Here is a 17,517-nt window from a genome sequence, read left to right on the forward strand (position 1 = left end):
AGCTGCAACCCTAGTTGGAAAAGCAAGATCCTATAAGCTCAAGGGCTCTAACAGGAATAATAGCCCAGTGAAGGAAGGACACATGAAAATAAACTACAAGAGAAGTAAAGAACAATCAAAATAAGATATTCAAGACAAGCAACATTAAATTAGATCTTTCATATATAAACTTTAAAAACAAATTCAAATAATCATATTATTCATTAAATTCTAACATTCTGTCGTAACATAAGAAACAAATAAACGAGCAGAGAATCTCATTTGATTATCAGAATATTTATCGATGTGAATGATTAGCGAACAAAAATAGGTAAATCTGTAAACCACATCCTTTTCATGACTCATATCCGTTATACATAGCACCACAAATTACCTACGTCATTACCTTTACCCAGGGTCTGCCTTTACTTAACTTGCCTCTCTTCATTTTTCTTTAGTATAAAAACGCAATGAAAATTATTTTTTTATATTAATTGTGTCATTATTCTCAAGAAGGAAATGAAATGACTGCAGATACGTGACAAGGGAATAAACATGGGTGTACATCAGTGTTACAGAATACCGAAAGAACAATTTATACATTTTCTTTGCTGCAGTCTCGATTATTATATTTCCCATTGAATTTTGTTTATCTGATGATACTTTCTTGCAAAAAAAAAAAAATTTAAAGTTTGGACACATTCTTACAAATATAACGAAGCCTCTATCTAGACTTTCTGACTTTCTTACTAAATACGACTGGATCTCTCTCTCTCTCTCTCTCTCTCTCTCTCTCTCTCTCTCTCTCTCTCTCTCTCTCTCTCTCTCTTTCATATTAAACAAATCTGCATGAACGATTCTAATCATTTGAATGCAACTCATCTTAAAAGAAACTATCAATCAATAATGACAACACTTTCGCTACCTTCTCCCTAAGTAGAACCCTTTTTGATGCTTGACTGACCCTAGATTCGACCCTCTCTGCCAGGAGATATACTATCAGTTGAAGTAAATGTACCATGATCTAGGCTATTTCTTACTTAACTTTCCAAACTAATCTCAACCATGGTCAGTTTGCTAAGTGCCATCATTCTTCTTTCACTATCGTATCAGCTAAAAAAAAAAAAAAAAATAGTATTTTTTGTAGAATCATTAAACTGCAATATTTCTTCTCAGAGCCTATGATGGTGCTCTTATAGTGTGCTTCTGTTTTCTCGATATGTTTAGGTTAGTTAACGTAAATTTTGACTAAGTACTGTAATAAAAGTTTAGGGTAGAGCAAACATTAGATATCTCGTTGAGACAATATATGTTGAAACTTTTCATTTTAATTTTGAATGATTTGAAGGATAGCCATTTCCTTGAAATACGCACAAACCTTACTAACTGCAATCCATTAAGTAAATCATCTCCCCTTGTCTATGAAGGGCTTTCATTACTGCTGAAGTTTCGATAGAATCAAAAACGTTTTCATGCTTTATAAGACGATTTACTAAATTGTTCTTAAGATTCTCAAGAATAATTCTTATTGTCCCTCCGTTGCGCAGTCCATCGGAGAAGATATAAGGTATCTATATCAGCCACTATCTTTACGTAAATTTTTAATCAATATAAACGATCTTTATTTCAGTATTCCATAGTGTACAATCATTGTAGACTATCAGCAAGCTTAGAGATTATATTATTGTCTACCATTCTAACGGATTTTCTCGCATTTTCTATGTCTAATTTATCTGAAGGTCACTCAATATCCAGGGATCTCTGCATTAATGTTATTAAAACACTGCGTGCTCATGTGACCAGAGGTTTTTTTTTTTCTTTTTTTTCCCCACTTTTAGTCACTACTTCCTTTCTGTTTATTATAGCTATTTTTCAGTCTTAAAAAGTGGTTAATCAGCTGTCTTGAATACGCCGTAGCTAACAATACTCCTTCTATACAGCAACAATAACGTTAACTTTCAACAAAATGGAATATCATAGTTAATAGGCTATCGACTTCAATATCTCATTAAATTTTCTAAGAAGCTTATCTAGAGGGCTGTAAGGCATCATTGTATTTCAAATTCTTATCAAGAAATAATAAACTGACAATGAGTAGATTTTTAGAAAATATGTTATTCCTTTCCTTTACTTAGTGTTATGGATTGTCATACTTTTAGTAGTTGTAAATTCTAGCAATACTACAGTACAAGGTTATAATCATCATCATCATTTTTAATCGGTGTAGATATAATGGTCTCTGTTACTAATATTTGTACCCATGTGCTATTAAATACAGCAAGATATTAGATATTTAGAATGAGAACACTTTAAGCTAGCTAAAAATGGCTCATAAAGTGTAGTATGGTATTAAAGAGATTGAGAAGGTTAGTATGATCCTATGGGTTCAGACATTTAGAGTCAGACCAGCTAAGCGAAACGACCAGTAATGACATTCTATATCTGTAGAACAATAGATTATGGATCGTTGCATGAGGAAGAATGGAGCTGGTGGTAGGCGAGGTCAACTTAAAAGTACAATGAATAAATCATTTATTTCATTCACGTTAACCATCTTACTACAGTTTAGATCACTATATTAGAAGTGCTAAATCATTATTGTAATATCAAAAGATCATAGAAAAATTTTAGCTTTATCGAAATACTATTGTGGCTAAACCACTATTCATGCTACTCATATGAAAACTTAGTTATCTAAAACTATTTCCTACTATGGTTAGCTACCTAACAGCTAATGCTTCAGGGGTGTAAGCGTAGGGACGACTGGGGGCTATAGAGCCACCTCTAAATTTTTTGCTTTGATATCTTTTGCTTCAGGAAAGATTGAAATATAATAAAATGCATAAATTTAGTAACCCATTATTCATAAGAACTATCATTCAAAAACAATCTCGAATGAAAGGTTTTTGTTAACATTCATTTTCATGTTAGAGAAAGGAATTATTCTCAATTTACACACACACGTGAATATATATATATATATATATATATATATATATATATATATATATGTGTGTGTGTGTGTGTGTGTGTGTGTGTGTGTGTGTGAATATGTAAAACCTGCCTGATCTCTTAGTTGATTAAAGTTCAAGTTTTCTTCCCATTTTGCCAAATATGGTCTTTGTAAGTAAAGAGTGTAGAGTTATTGGGAGGTAATTTTTCAGGGTTTTTGGGTCTCTTTTGGAGAATTAATATAATGATTTTTTTTTTTTCAAGCTGAACTTATAGAGCAGTATTTTAAGAATATGGTGTCAGCTTCAGCCAGATTTACTACTATTATAATCTCCTCCATCTATTTTTTAATCATTTGATAGGCCATCTGATGCTTTGTCTGATTTCATGACTTTTTTTAAGGATATTTTTTCAAACTTATATTGTTACTTTAGGTACCAGCTCAGATTTTTCATTATATCTATTGTAAAATTTATTTCTTATGTTGTATAACATTGTATAGAAATCCTTTGCAATTTTATCACTCCATCTATTTTGTTGATTTATCCATTTCTATTCGTTACAGCAAATATCTGTTGGCACCCTGTTCCATATCTTCCTTTTCGTTAACGTGATGCTTTTTCCTTATTTTAGTTTTCCTAAATTTTGGTCTGCTTTTGGTAATGAATGTTTTGAGATTTTACTTTGTTGTTTTAGGATGGTCTGCTAATTATATTTAATCTCTCTTGGATTTTACCCTTATTTTCAATCTTTCTTCTATTAGATTGTTGGTGCTTTCTAATACTTTTCCTTGATCTTTTTTTAAAAATTTTCATTTACCTCTTGTGCTAATTCTAATAAAAATTTTGTTTAATCACTATTCATTTCGTCTTTATTTGCTGCCACTCCATCATGTAGCTCGGAGTACAGTACGTTGGAGGTTCAGTTTCCAAAGGTGGTCTGTTCTAGTACTCACACAAACACACACACACTCACATACACATATATATGTAAATATATATATATATATATATATATATATATATATATATATATATATATATGATAAATTTTGCACATTTAGACGTGTTTTTCATATTCAAATAAGCCATATATATTTTTGATACATTAATGTCTGGATTCTCTTAACGACCTCGGGATCAGAGCCCCCAGGCGAAATCACACAAAGACAAGAGCTTGTGTCCGGCTTGGAATCGAACCCTGGTCGGCAAGCTTGTATAGACAGTGACTAAACCACTTGGCCACGAAGGAAGATAAAAGTTGATGACAATTCTTCTGTACTTATACCTGTCGAATTCAGGTGTTTTGTACTTAGTATTGAAATCAACCCATCTTCACCATCGTAGCTAATTGGTAGTTTGTTACTTGGCATTCAATTAATGATAAATTTTGCACATTTAGACGTGTTTTTCATATTCAAATAAGCCATATATATTTTTGATACATTAATGTCTGGATTCTCTTAACGACCTCGGGATCAGAGCCCCCAGGCGAAATCACACAAAGACAAGAGCTTGTGTCCGGCTTGGAATCGAACCCTGGTCGGCAAGCTTGTATAGACAGTGACTAAACCACTTGGCCACGAAGGAAGATAAAAGTTGATGACAATTCTTCTGTACTTATACCTGTCGAATTCAGGTGTTTTGTACTTAGTATTGAAATCAACCCATCTTCACCATCGTAGCTAATTGGTAGTTTGTTACTTGGCATTCAATTAATGATAAATTTTGCACATTTAGACGTGTTTTTCATATTCAAATAAGCCATATATATTTTTGATACATTAATGTCTGGATTCTCTTAACGACCTCGGGATCAGAGCCCCCAGGCGAAATCACACAAAGACAAGAGCTTGTGTCCGGCTTGGAATCGAACCCTGGTCGGCAAGCTTGTATAGACAGTGACTAAACCACTTGGCCACGAAGGAAGATAAAAGTTGATGACAATTCTTCTGTACTTATACCTGTCGAATTCAGGTGTTTTGTACTTAGTATTGAAATCAACCCATCTTCACCATCGTAGCTAATTGGTAGTTTGTTACTTGGCATTCAATTAATGATAAATTTTGCACATTTAGACGTGTTTTTCATATTCAAATAAGCCATATATATTTTTGATACATTAATGTCTGGATTCTCTTAACGACCTCGGGATCAGAGCCCCCAGGCGAAATCACACAAAGACAAGAGCTTGTGTCCGGCTTGGAATCAAACCCTGGTCGGCAAGCTTGTATAGACAGTGACTAAACCACTTGGCCACGAAGGAAGATAAAAGTTGATGACAATTCTTCTGTACTTATACCTGTCGAATTCAGGTGTTTTGTACTTAGTATTGAAATCAACCCATCTTCACCATCGTAGCTAATTGGTAGTTTGTTACTTGGCATTCAATTAATGATAAATTTTGCACATGTAGACGTGTTTTTCATATTCAAATAAGCCATATATATTTTTGATACATTAATGTCTTGATTCTCTTAACGACCTCGGGATCAGAGCCCCCAGGCGAAATCACACAAAGACAAGAGCTTGTGTCCGGCTTGGAATCGAACCCTGGTCGGCAAGCTTGTATAGACAGTGACTAAACCACTTGGCCACGAAGGAAGATAAAAGTTGATGACAATTCTTCTGTACTTATACCTGTCGAATTCAGGTGTTTTGTACTTAGTATTGAAATCAACCCATCTTCACCATCGTAGCTAATTGGTAGTTTGTTACTTGGCATTCAATTAATGATAAATTTTGCACATTTAGACGTGTTTTTCATATTCAAATAAGCCATATATATTTTTGATACATTAATGTCTGGATTCTCTTAACGACCTCGGGATCAGAGCCCCCAGACGAAATCACACAAAGACAAGAGCTTGTGTCCGGCTTGGAATCAAAAATATATATGGCTTATTTGAATATGAAAAACACGTCTAAATTTGCTGCGGACATGAATATATTTGGATTAAATTTGGGGTTTTTGGTTTTATGCCTGAGTTCGACTTTTTGCCTTTAGAATATTTGGATCTGCTCTATATAATATTGTAATACATATTCACTTTATCTGCATTTTACACATAATTAACATAACTAAGAAAAAAATTAGTATTATTTGAATTATAAATTTTTTATGCATTAATTAGAAAAAAAATTACCATGAAAGTGTTTTAGTAATCACATCCTTCTCCACATTTGAATAGAATCCGAGTGTTTCTAATACTTGTCAAAAGATGGCAGCACACACCCCTTAATCCATGCGTGTGAATGATTCTATCCAATTGGAAAAGGGTGAGTGATAGATAGATATTTCTGTGGAAATATGTGTGACACGTATAAATCATATTCAGTTCAAATTAAGTAGGCTCTTTTAGGCAATTTTTAAACCAGAATCACGTCATGGAAGGTTACAGAATGCAAGGATTAAAGAGCTTTACACATTATTTATTTTCATAGCCAATAGATGGGCTCAGCAGTAGAGTACCAAATTTCTAATTATCCCCATTATCCATTCATTATAATTTTTATTACTTCATTTCTGTTGCTATTTGGGCACAAAATTACTATAAAAGAGACGCACATGAACACTATGTTCCATGTTGTCTGGTCACAACTTAATTCTTAGGAAATTACAAATTTCACAATAAATGCCACACAAATATTTCCTCAGCAAACAATCATTAGTTCAATTACATTCGGGGGTCAGAGGAGGTGCCAGATATGTCACACGTCCTGAACTTGGTGAGATCATCAAATAATGACACAGTTATTTGATCTATTTTCAATTTCCCTTTCATGAAACCTAAACATAATTAACATGTTTCGTTATAGGACATGCATTGTTAGTAAAAACTACGTAGAATAACAATATTGGTAAATTCCGAAAGGCATAATAACACAGCTTTCCAAACATATCGTTACGAGTTTTTCTTTACCGCCAATAGATGGCATCAGAGGCACATTCTCCCACCTAATATGGTCAATTATTTGACGAGAAAGTATGTCAAAAAAGTGTGCTAGGATATTAGAGGCTAGAGAATTGGCAGTTAGTAAATTGACTGACGATCGTTTCCTTATTAGGAATTAATATTTTTATCAGTAAAAGGTGAGAATTTTTTATATGCTATGGGAAGCAACCTGAGTTTACTTATAAAACTGTATACTATTTTCTTTCTTCATCAGAACATGAATGGTAAGTCATGTCCCTGTTCAAGTGACCAAAGTAAAAATCATCAGTATAATTAAAGTTGGTGGAACGAGTTTGGGACAACGTGCCAAATTAAACTTCCCTTAATGGAGAATATTATTATTCATTATAGATTCAAATAATTTAATGAGTAATGTATAGTTATGTGCCAGAATCTGCATGGCTATGATGTAATTTGATGTTCTTACAATAAGCATAATCAACATAGGCAAGTCGAATAATGAAAAAGAAAGTTGTCATAGTCCTGTATTCACCAACGCCTGGCTGTGTTGCGTCATCCACCTAGGAATTTAGTTTGTTAACAAGGGATTTCCAGGTTGGAAATCAGGTATAAAAAAAATACAGTTTTCCTCTATACAAAAGTTTGATCCAAAGGAAGAATTTCTTCTGTAACGATATCAATGTAACTTTAAATCGCTGCCAATAAATCACAAAAAAAGTTTCCTTTTTACATTTTTAATTGGAAGAAAAGGTTAACATAAATGATAGGTTGTAGGCTGTCAAGAAAGATTAATAGAGATTTTTTTCGACGTAATCAAAACGTTTTTCAAATAAGTTACAAATAACCTTTCTTCGATATAAACAGAAATAAAAGTTACGCTGGTCTAAACAGTCAAATATTTATCAGTATTTCTATCGATCATAGGTTCGAGTCCTTGACGGGCAGAAAGATTTATCATTTAAGAAATTTGGCTGAGCGTCTCAGGTCCCAAGGCAGAGCAAGTTCGATATTAAGGGGTATTTGTACCTCATTTGATAAATATATATATATATATATATATATATATATATATATATATATATATATATATATACATATATATATATATATATATATATATATATATATATATATATATATATTAATATATATATATATATATATATATATATATATATATATATATATATATTAATATATATATATATATATATATATATATATATATATATATATATATATATATATATATATATATATATATATATGTATGTATATTTATATGTATATATACATATATAGATAAAGATATATATATATATATATATATATATATATATATATATATATATATATATATATATTTATTTATTTATTTTTTTTAAATATACAAATATATATATATATATATATATATATATATATATATATATATATATATATATATATATATATATATATGTTTATATATATATATATATATATTTGGGCTCAGGCTATGTCGTCCTGATGGAAGTTCCTAAAGGGTAGCTTCCTAGGGTATATTTGACTACAGTGATATTCCCAGAGAATTTTACCTTAAGGTATCCAGAATTCTAACTCCTGGAGCGAATATCCCTAAATAAATCTAACAGGGATATCACATAATATCAGAGGACATATCATTGACACGTCACATAGCTATCTTCACCCCAAACAGTATTAACGCTTCGAGGGGTTACAGTGACAAGAATCTAAAAACGAGAATGAAAAGAGAGCCGTCCATAAGGTATCTCTCCTATTCCGTTTCCAGTGTGTATCTGACGAAGACGGCAGCGCCATCTTTATTCCTTTTCGTGTAGCTCTACTACTCGGTGTTTTCCCTTGTTATCTCTCGTAATTTTGGATATTATTCAACATCATGATGCTTTCTCCGGCCTCTTCTGCCTCTGGAAAGTTGAGTATTATCTTTACCTTGTATAAATGTAAGCTCTTGTCGTTTTGAATTTAATCGAAAGTGATATTAACGTAAACATGAGCTGTTGCCTACCGGAGGCATCCTGGATGCTGTCGCTCGCTATGCATGGGTCATTTAGTTAGCCAGAGTGACGTTCCTGGTTATTATGCTTTAATAAATCTAGCTATTTAGCTCCTTTAGGAATTCTTATATGATGCCGTTAGTTTTCAGTTCGGCAATTTATGTAACCGGTTTTGCCCTTCGCGAGGCTTTGTAGCCTAGGCATCTGGCCCTAGTACTTTCATGCATGATATAAGTTTTCCGAGTGTTATGTTATTGAAGCTATAGGCAAATATTTTATACATGTAAGATATTGTTGAATTCTCTTCTCCAAGATTGGATACGAGAGAGTTTCGGTGATTTAGGTAATCGATTCTCACCGCACCTAGGCTAGTAGCCTATGGGGCTTTAGTATACTTTCGCACGCATTCTCAGTTGTTCTTTTCTCCTCCGGAGACTAAGTTCAATCCCTTTCTCCCTCTGAGTAAGCCTTAGGCTTAGTCCTAGTGGTTCTATCTGAATAATATTCAGGTATATCTATACTAGGATATGTCTGTCTTGACCCGCTAACCAGAGTGACTGGTTTTTGGGTTTGGGGCAGAACATCAGAGTTCTAGTCTGTGGTCTGCGTCTTCCTAGCATAGAGAATGAGTTTCCTTTGCTAGGTTAGGTGCAGACACAGGAGGCTTTGCTTCCCTAGCCCACATCTGAAGGATTCTGTACGAGATGATTCCTTCCACTAGTGGGCTAGCAGACTGTCCTGTGTTGTTATTCTCGGGCTGGAGAATGAGTTTTCTCTGTTGCCTGGCAAAATAACTACACCTAACTTTGTTCTGGTATGGAGGAGGATAGCAAGTATTGCCAACCTTCCTCCCTAATAGACAAACTCTAGGTTAGGATGAGCTTTCCTATCTGCTGGGTGTGTCTCATACTAGAACGAAGTTTACAGGACCCTTATTCCGTTCTACCTCTCTTTCTTGGTGATGGCCTAGCCATCACATCTCCTGGCCGCAGTTTTACTTCTGTACCTAGTGTAGGTTAGGATGGGGAACTGGCTCAGTTCTGTGCCGGCTGGCAATAACATGCCGGCCGGCAGAGACTATTTTTCTTCTGCAGAGTGAACCCCAGACCTCCCTTGGTCTCCCTTCCGTGTCTGCTGGTATATATAGGAAGCCTGAATGCTACATTTTCCCCTTCCATATGTTCACTCTTTCTGGATGAAGGTTGTATGGCAATGCCGCCTTATAACCTTACATCCATACTGTTTCTCTTGCTAGTGTATTGTACTCCGTTTAAACCGGCAGCCGGGTAGGTGGAGGTTCTCTGGTTCGTAGTCACTGCCGGCTGGCATGGGTATCGCTACCTTTGCCTGCCGGCAGTAGAAACACATCCCGAGATCTGCCGGTCACTACGATTAGCGGCCGGCAGTCGGGTGCTAGTGTTTTCAGTTGCCGGCCGGCAGTGATTGCCGGCCGGCACACATTTGCGAACCAGTGACCTACCGCCTATTAGTTAAAGGTAGCATACCTTTGAACTATAAAGGGGTAAATGCCGGCCGGCACGACAGCATGCGATGTACAGTAGTTACTATATTTGTGGTGTAGTACATACTGCATTAACCCTGGATAGGTACGGTGGGTCGTTTGCGACCCCGAGCGTAAAAAAAAAACAGGTTTTTCTCACGTGACTCACCCCTGTGACTGAATTTGTGGGTGATCGACCTGCAGGAGGTGTCTCCCCTACACGCTCTAGTAGTGTCCAGATGTGCATTGCTGTAGCTGTACTCCTTCCCCGATTTCTGAGACGCGTCGGGGTCGTTCGCATCCGAGTTTACCCTTCTAGGGTAGTTTGCATAATTATCAAAGTTATTACGTATTATGAAATTGTCGTAGAATGGTGCAACTTGTATAGGTTATCAGTTGTGGAAAGTCTTGGTGGATTGTTTGGCTACCATGTGCATGTTTTTTTTTTTAGTTAGAATGTCGTTCATCACCACAAGGACCATTTTACCGCGAGTGCCCTTTTTTCATTTTTTTTCATTTTTTTGCCAAGTCATTTTTCCGTAAGATATTGCCAAATAGTGTCGTAAAACTTTTGCTTGTTTAGTGTTGGAAAGTGTGTCTAGATGATCTGGCTACCCATGCATGACTTTGTTTTTGTCAGATACGACGTAGTTATTGGTATATTGGGTATTTAACTGCGGTTACCAATTTCTGTTTTTTTTTCAATATTTGTAAAAATTACTACGTAGTAAGGAATTGCCGTATATTATTCATTTTTTTTTCATGTTTATGTGTTAGAAAGTGTGCCTTGATGGTTGGGCTAACACGTGCATGTCTTTTTTTTTATCTGAGATGTCGTATATTAGAATGTCGGGCATTTTACCGCGAGTGTCCCTTTTTAATTTTTTTTAATTTTTTTGCCAAGTCATTTTTCCGTAAGATATTGCGAAATAGTGTCGTAAAACTTTTGCTTTTTTAATGTTGGAAAGTGTGTCTAGATGATCTGGCTACCCATGCGTGATTTTGTTTTTGTCAGATACGACGTAGTTATTGGTATATTGGGTATTTAACTGCGGTTGCCAATTTCTGTTTTTTTTTCAATATTTGTAAAAATTTACTACGTAGTAAGGAATTGCCGTATATTATTGATTTTTTTTTCATGTTTATGTGTTAGAAAGTGTGCCTTGATGGTTGGGCTAACACGTGCATGTCTTTTTTTTTTATCTGAGATGCCGTATATTAGAATGTTGGGCATTTTTCCGCGAGTGCCCCTTTTTATTTGTTTTGCATTTTTTTGCTTAGTCATGTTACCGTAAGGAATTGGCAAGTAGTGTCGCAAAACTTATATTTTTATAGTGTTGGAAAGTGTTTCTAGATGATCTGGCTACCCATGCCTATTTTTTTTTTAGCCAGATATGGCGTATATATAAGTATGTGTTCGATTTTCCTGTGATTGCCATTTTTTCGTTTTTTCCCATTTCTTTCAAAATTACTACGTACTAAGGAACTATCACAGACTAATATTTCATTTATATGTTTATTTGTCGGAAAATATGCCTTGATGGTTTGCCTAGCACGTGGCTGAAATTTTTTTTTTCTGAAATGCCGTATATTAGAATGGCCATTTTTCCACGAGTGCCCCTTTTTATTTGTTTTGCATTTTTTTGCTTAGTCATGTTACCGTAAGGAATTGGCAAGTAGTGTCGCAAAACTTATATTTTTATAGTGTTGGAAAGTGTTTCTAGATGATCTGGCTACCCATGCCTATCTTTTTTTTTAGCCAGATATGGCGTATATATAGGTATGTGTTCGATTTTCCGGTGATTGCCATTTTTTCGTGTTTTCCCAATTCTTTCAAAATTACTACGTACTAAGGAACTATCACAGAGTAATGATTCCTCTAGATGTTTATTTGTCGGAAAATTTTGTTTACTTTTTTTTTGATTGAATATCATCAAATTTTTTTAGCTAAAATATTGTTTTACATTTTTTTTTTCGATTTTATTTCCCTTCAAAAAACATTTTTTGGGTCAGAATTTTAATTTTATAGTCGTAAAATAATCGACAATTATCCAGCAACCCACCATACAATTTTTATGCATATCCAATAATAATTAGATTAGTAAATAACACCTTGAAATTGACATACCCTTCCTACATTTCAAGTGGCAGATTAGGGAGTCTGAGTCAGTGTGGTTGGCGGCCATTTTGTGGACATATCCGAAGCGTAAGCTGCCCTATCTATATATATTCTTGTTCCCTATAGAATTTGTGATATTTTGGTATATTTTTACCTGCATAAATATCATATTATATATTAAATATATGTATTTTTTTACGAAATTTCCAAGTACTCAAAAAATTACCTTTAGATATGGCCCCTGATATAAATGTAATTTACAAAATAATGAAGAATTTTTTACATATTTCTATTTTAGGATAACATATGTTTATTCCCTAAAAAAATTAGCCACTTCCTATTTCATTTGGGTACCCAAAAAAATTCATGAAATTTGGACAATTTTTTTTGGCCAAAAAAAGTTACCCTTTTTTTCTCATTTCAGATCTTCACCTCCATGGGTCTGACTTCATCCAAAATACATCAAGATGTGTCCTAAACATTCAAGAATCAATTCCTAAAAGGATTTGTGTATATATGTATAAACTTTTTTTTTATGAATTTTTATGTCAGGTCTTTTTTTTTTCTACTTAATTTTTTAAAATATTTATAATAAATAGTTTTTCTGCAGATGAGTAGTATTTATCTTTACAGTTGTTTTAAGCATTCATTGAAGTTTTTTTTGGCAAAAGAAAAAAGGAGGTTACTGCAAAAACTGATTTTTCAAGAATTTTTTTTGGCGTCGGGGTCGTTCGCGTCCGAGTATACCCTTAAAGGGGTGTCCGAGGACCGTACCTATCCAGGGTTAATAAAACTACAGTACAGAGTTTGTTGTAACATTAAAGTTCTTCCAACATACTTAATGTTATCTTGTACAACCTTTTGTTGAGACTGTACAATATATAGAAGGTGAGTTATTTCTGTATTCATTCTATCCCGTATATTAAAACTTTATTTCAAGGTGTGAGCTACACCTTAACACTCCGCTTAGGAAAATATATAAGGTATTCTAAAATAAGAATTAACCTTAGTTTTAATATCTTGGGAGGTTGCAGCAAAGTAGCTGGGCAGGAAATACATGTATGTGTCTTTCCTTCTTTCCTTTCTAGCTTTACTGTATAAGCTACATGTATTAATAATAAGTGAAAAGCCCTCACTTGATACTCATGGATTTTCTTCTCTTTACAGGAGGACTATCCGAAGTACGGGAGTATGTTTTGCAATGTCCACAGCAAGAACTTCTGTGGACATGAGTTATGCAGGAGGCACGCTGCATGCGCAGCCTCCAAAGGTGATCTCCGGTATTGGAACCCTCAGGTATGTATCATATGTTCTAACCTGATTACCGAGGCATTTGACACCCCTAAGTCGGCGGAGTCAAGGGATGCTGCTAGGGAAAAGTTGCGAACCTGGGTGAGGGGTTTTCAGAAAAACACTTCAGGCCCCTACCCTCCAAACAAGAAGATGAGGGCTTACCTTTTTCCTAAGGCATCGGCTGATGCAGTCATTCCTCAGCCTCAGGAGGAGATACCAACTACCCAGAATCCGGTAGATTCTGAAGTCTCGGCCGCCCTTCAATGGATCCAATTGGACAATAGGATGTCAGAAGTGTCGGATTATACAGAGAAGGACCTTCTGGGAGAAGGTCAGGAGGAGGAGCTGACCCAGGCTCCAGAAATAGTAGAGGAAGCATTCGACGAGGTGTCGGATACATCGGTTCCGGCCCCGGAATCTGTTCCCTCTACATCGTCTGCTATCCTAGGTGATCTTGGAAGGACTCTTTCTTCTATTGTTGAGATGATTCAACAAATACAAAAGAAGAATGATGAAAAGAAGCTGCGATGAAACTGGAGATACGTAGACTCGCAGCATCACGTGGGCCCCAGAAGCGACTCAACGTGAAGGATGTTCCTTTGTGCTCGGATACCAATCCTTGGAGGTATGCCGAACACATGCCAATGACAACCGGGAAGATTGTTATATCGGAGAAGTTGGGCTCAATTCCCATGGAAGATGTGGAATTTTGGCCCAACAAAGACTCTTACCCGGACTGCTATGTCCGTCTTAGGATGGAGCCAGCCTCAAAAGAGGAGACGGAGCCGAAGGAGGTCATAGTCCTTGATCATAGGAAAGCACAGGCATTACTAGCGAGCTCGATGAAAGAGAGGGGCTTCACGAACTCAAAGGTGCCAGCCTTGAGTAAGAAGGTTCCCTCCAACGAGAGCCTTTCCCTTCATGGAAAAGGGATATAAGGCAGCCTTGAAGGCGGCGGAGGCAGGGAAACCATGCCCCTCCTTGGAGGAATGCAAGCCGTTATCCCTGACCTTACCCTTGGACCAAAAAGACTGGAAGGACGTCCACCTTACCTTCTCAGTCGGGAAGCTGGAAGCTGATATTGCCGAACGTCAGTTTGGTGAGGAACTTCCAAAGCTGTCGGAGTTTCTCTTACGCAGAGAGCAAGAGACGAAAGAAAAACTTGCGGCAAGGACATTGGAAACGATGGCAAGTGACCCCAAGAACCAGGACATGTTCATGGTAGTGGCCAAAACCCATCTGGCCACAGTTACGAAGGATCTCTATAGCTTTATTAAAGCTAGGAGAGCCTGTAGCGGTGAGGCACGAACCGAGGAAGCTGATCTCCTCTTGCATCTGGGTAAGGACCTCTTTCCCAACGAAGTGGTTAAAGAGGTAGTAGACAAGGCCAGCACAGAGAATAGGAACCTTCTCAAAAATTGGGGAAGTCTTCTCCAGATGAAGGTCCCCAACCCAAGAAGAAGACAAAAAGGCCTAGGCTATCCTCTCGGCTGGCTAAGCCCTACCGACAGCAACAACAGCAACTTCCTGCGACCGCGGCGCCTTAGATAGTGGCACAACATCTAACCACGTACCAGTTGGTACCTAAACAAGTGGCGACACAGTCGCCGGTTTTTAACCCAGCTCTTGAAAGGCAGACTTCATCCTTTCGCTCAAAAGCTAGAGGAACAGCCAGAGGTTCTTCTAGACACCCTTCAATGGGAAGGGGATTCAGGGGAGGACGCGGTCAAGGAGGCAAGGCCTCAGGTCCACAACAGCAGAAGTGAGATGCTTACAGTAGGAGGGAGACTACATTCTATTTAGGGATCATTGGACCTTCGATCCCTGGGCCCACAGCCTAATAAACAATGGACTAGGTTGGAGCTGGAGCAGTCCTCCACCTCAATTTCCTCAGTTCTTCCAACACTCTACCCTCATTCTGGAAGAATATGTCCGACAACTCTTAGAGAAAAGAGTAATCTGAAAAGTTAAGTCCATCAAGTTCCAAAGAAGGCTGTTTTCTGTTCCAAAGAAGGACTCAGAAAAACTCAGAGTCATTCTAGACTTGTCGCCACTCAACAAGTTCATAGTGAACTACAAGTTCAGGATACTCACACTTCAACAAATAAGGACCCTACTGCCCAAAAGCGCATATACCGTCTCTATAGACTTATCTGACGCTTATTGGCACGTTCCAATTAATCGTCGCCTCTCCTCCTACCTAGGCTTCAAGTTACAAAGAAGACTTTACGCCTTCAGAGCCATGCCATTCGGGCTAAACTTAGCCCCAAGGATTTTCACGAAGCTTGCGAACGCAGCCGTCCATCAATTACGCCTAAAGGGTATCCAAGTAGTGGCCTACTTGGACGACTGGCTGGTGTGGGCAGCATCCAGGACAGAATGCATGCAAGCCTCCAAGATAGTGATCCAGTTCCTGGAACATCTGGGATTCAAGATCAACATCAAAAAGTCTCGACTATCTCCCGCTCAAAAAAATTCAGTGGTTGGGAATCCACTGGAATTTGAAGTCACATCGACTTTCCATTCCTAGAAAGAAGAGGAAAGAAATAGCAGGATCTGTCAAGAGACTATTGAAATCCAAACGGATATCAAGACGCAAACAGGAGAGAGTGCTGGGCTCTCTACAGTTTGCTTCAATAACAGATCCAGTTGTAAGAACTAAAGAATGAAACAGGAGTCTGGAGAAAATACACATCAAACGCGCGAAGAGATCTAATGAGACCACTACCGACTCGACTGCGAACGCTTCTCAAGCCGTGGTCCAAAGCCAAGCAACTGAAGAAATCAATACTTCTTCAACCTCCTCCCCCGTCAGTTACTATCCACACAGACGCTTCAAAGGAAGGCTGGGGAGGCCACTCTCACCAGAAGAGAGTCCAAGGAACTTTGTCCAATCTTCTCAAGTCATTTCACATCAACTTTCTAGAAACCATGGCAGTACTTCTGACACTAAAGAAAGTATCTCCTCACCACTCGACCCACATAAGATTGGTTCTAGACAGCGAGGTGATAGTGAGATGCCTGAATCGACAAGGGCCGAGGTCGCCTCAAATAAAGCAAGTGATGTTGGCCATATTCCGCTTGGCGGAAAGGAAGAAATGGCACCTGTCAGCAGTTCACATTCAAGGGTTCCGCAACATGACAGCGGGCGCTCTATCCAGGTTTACACCAATAGAGTCAGAATGGTCCCTAGACGCAGGATCGTTCTCCTTCATCTTGAGTTAAGTCCCGGAACTGCAGATAGACCTCTTTGCGACGAAAGACAGAAAGAAAATACATCGTTATGTGTCTTCATACGAGGATCCGTTAGCGGAGGCATTGGACGCTATGTCCCTAGACTGGAACAGATGGTCGAGGATTTACCTGTTCCCTCCGCACAACCTCCTTTTGAAGGTCCTCGACAAACTGAGATCCTTCAAAGGGAAAACGGCAATAGTGGCCCACAAGTGGCCGAACAGCATGTGGTTCCCTCTGGCATTGGAACTACGACAGAAGTTTGTACTGCTACCGGATCCAATCCTGTCTCAGAGAGTACAGAAAACCCGGAACCTGCATCTCATGATTTTCTCTCCTTAGCGATGAGAAAAAGATTTGGGGTATCAAAAGACAGTATAGACTTTTTGGAGGAAACCAGAAGACAATATGAGGCATCATGGAAGAAGCGGGTGTCCTTTGTCAAGGCGAAGATACCAAAAAGAAATCTCGACAGATTTCTGTTTATCATTCTTCATTCACCTTC

This window comes from Palaemon carinicauda, chromosome 18 (genome assembly GCF_036898095.1).
Source record: "Palaemon carinicauda isolate YSFRI2023 chromosome 18, ASM3689809v2, whole genome shotgun sequence".
Lineage (NCBI taxonomy): Eukaryota > Metazoa > Arthropoda > Malacostraca > Decapoda > Palaemonidae > Palaemon > Palaemon carinicauda.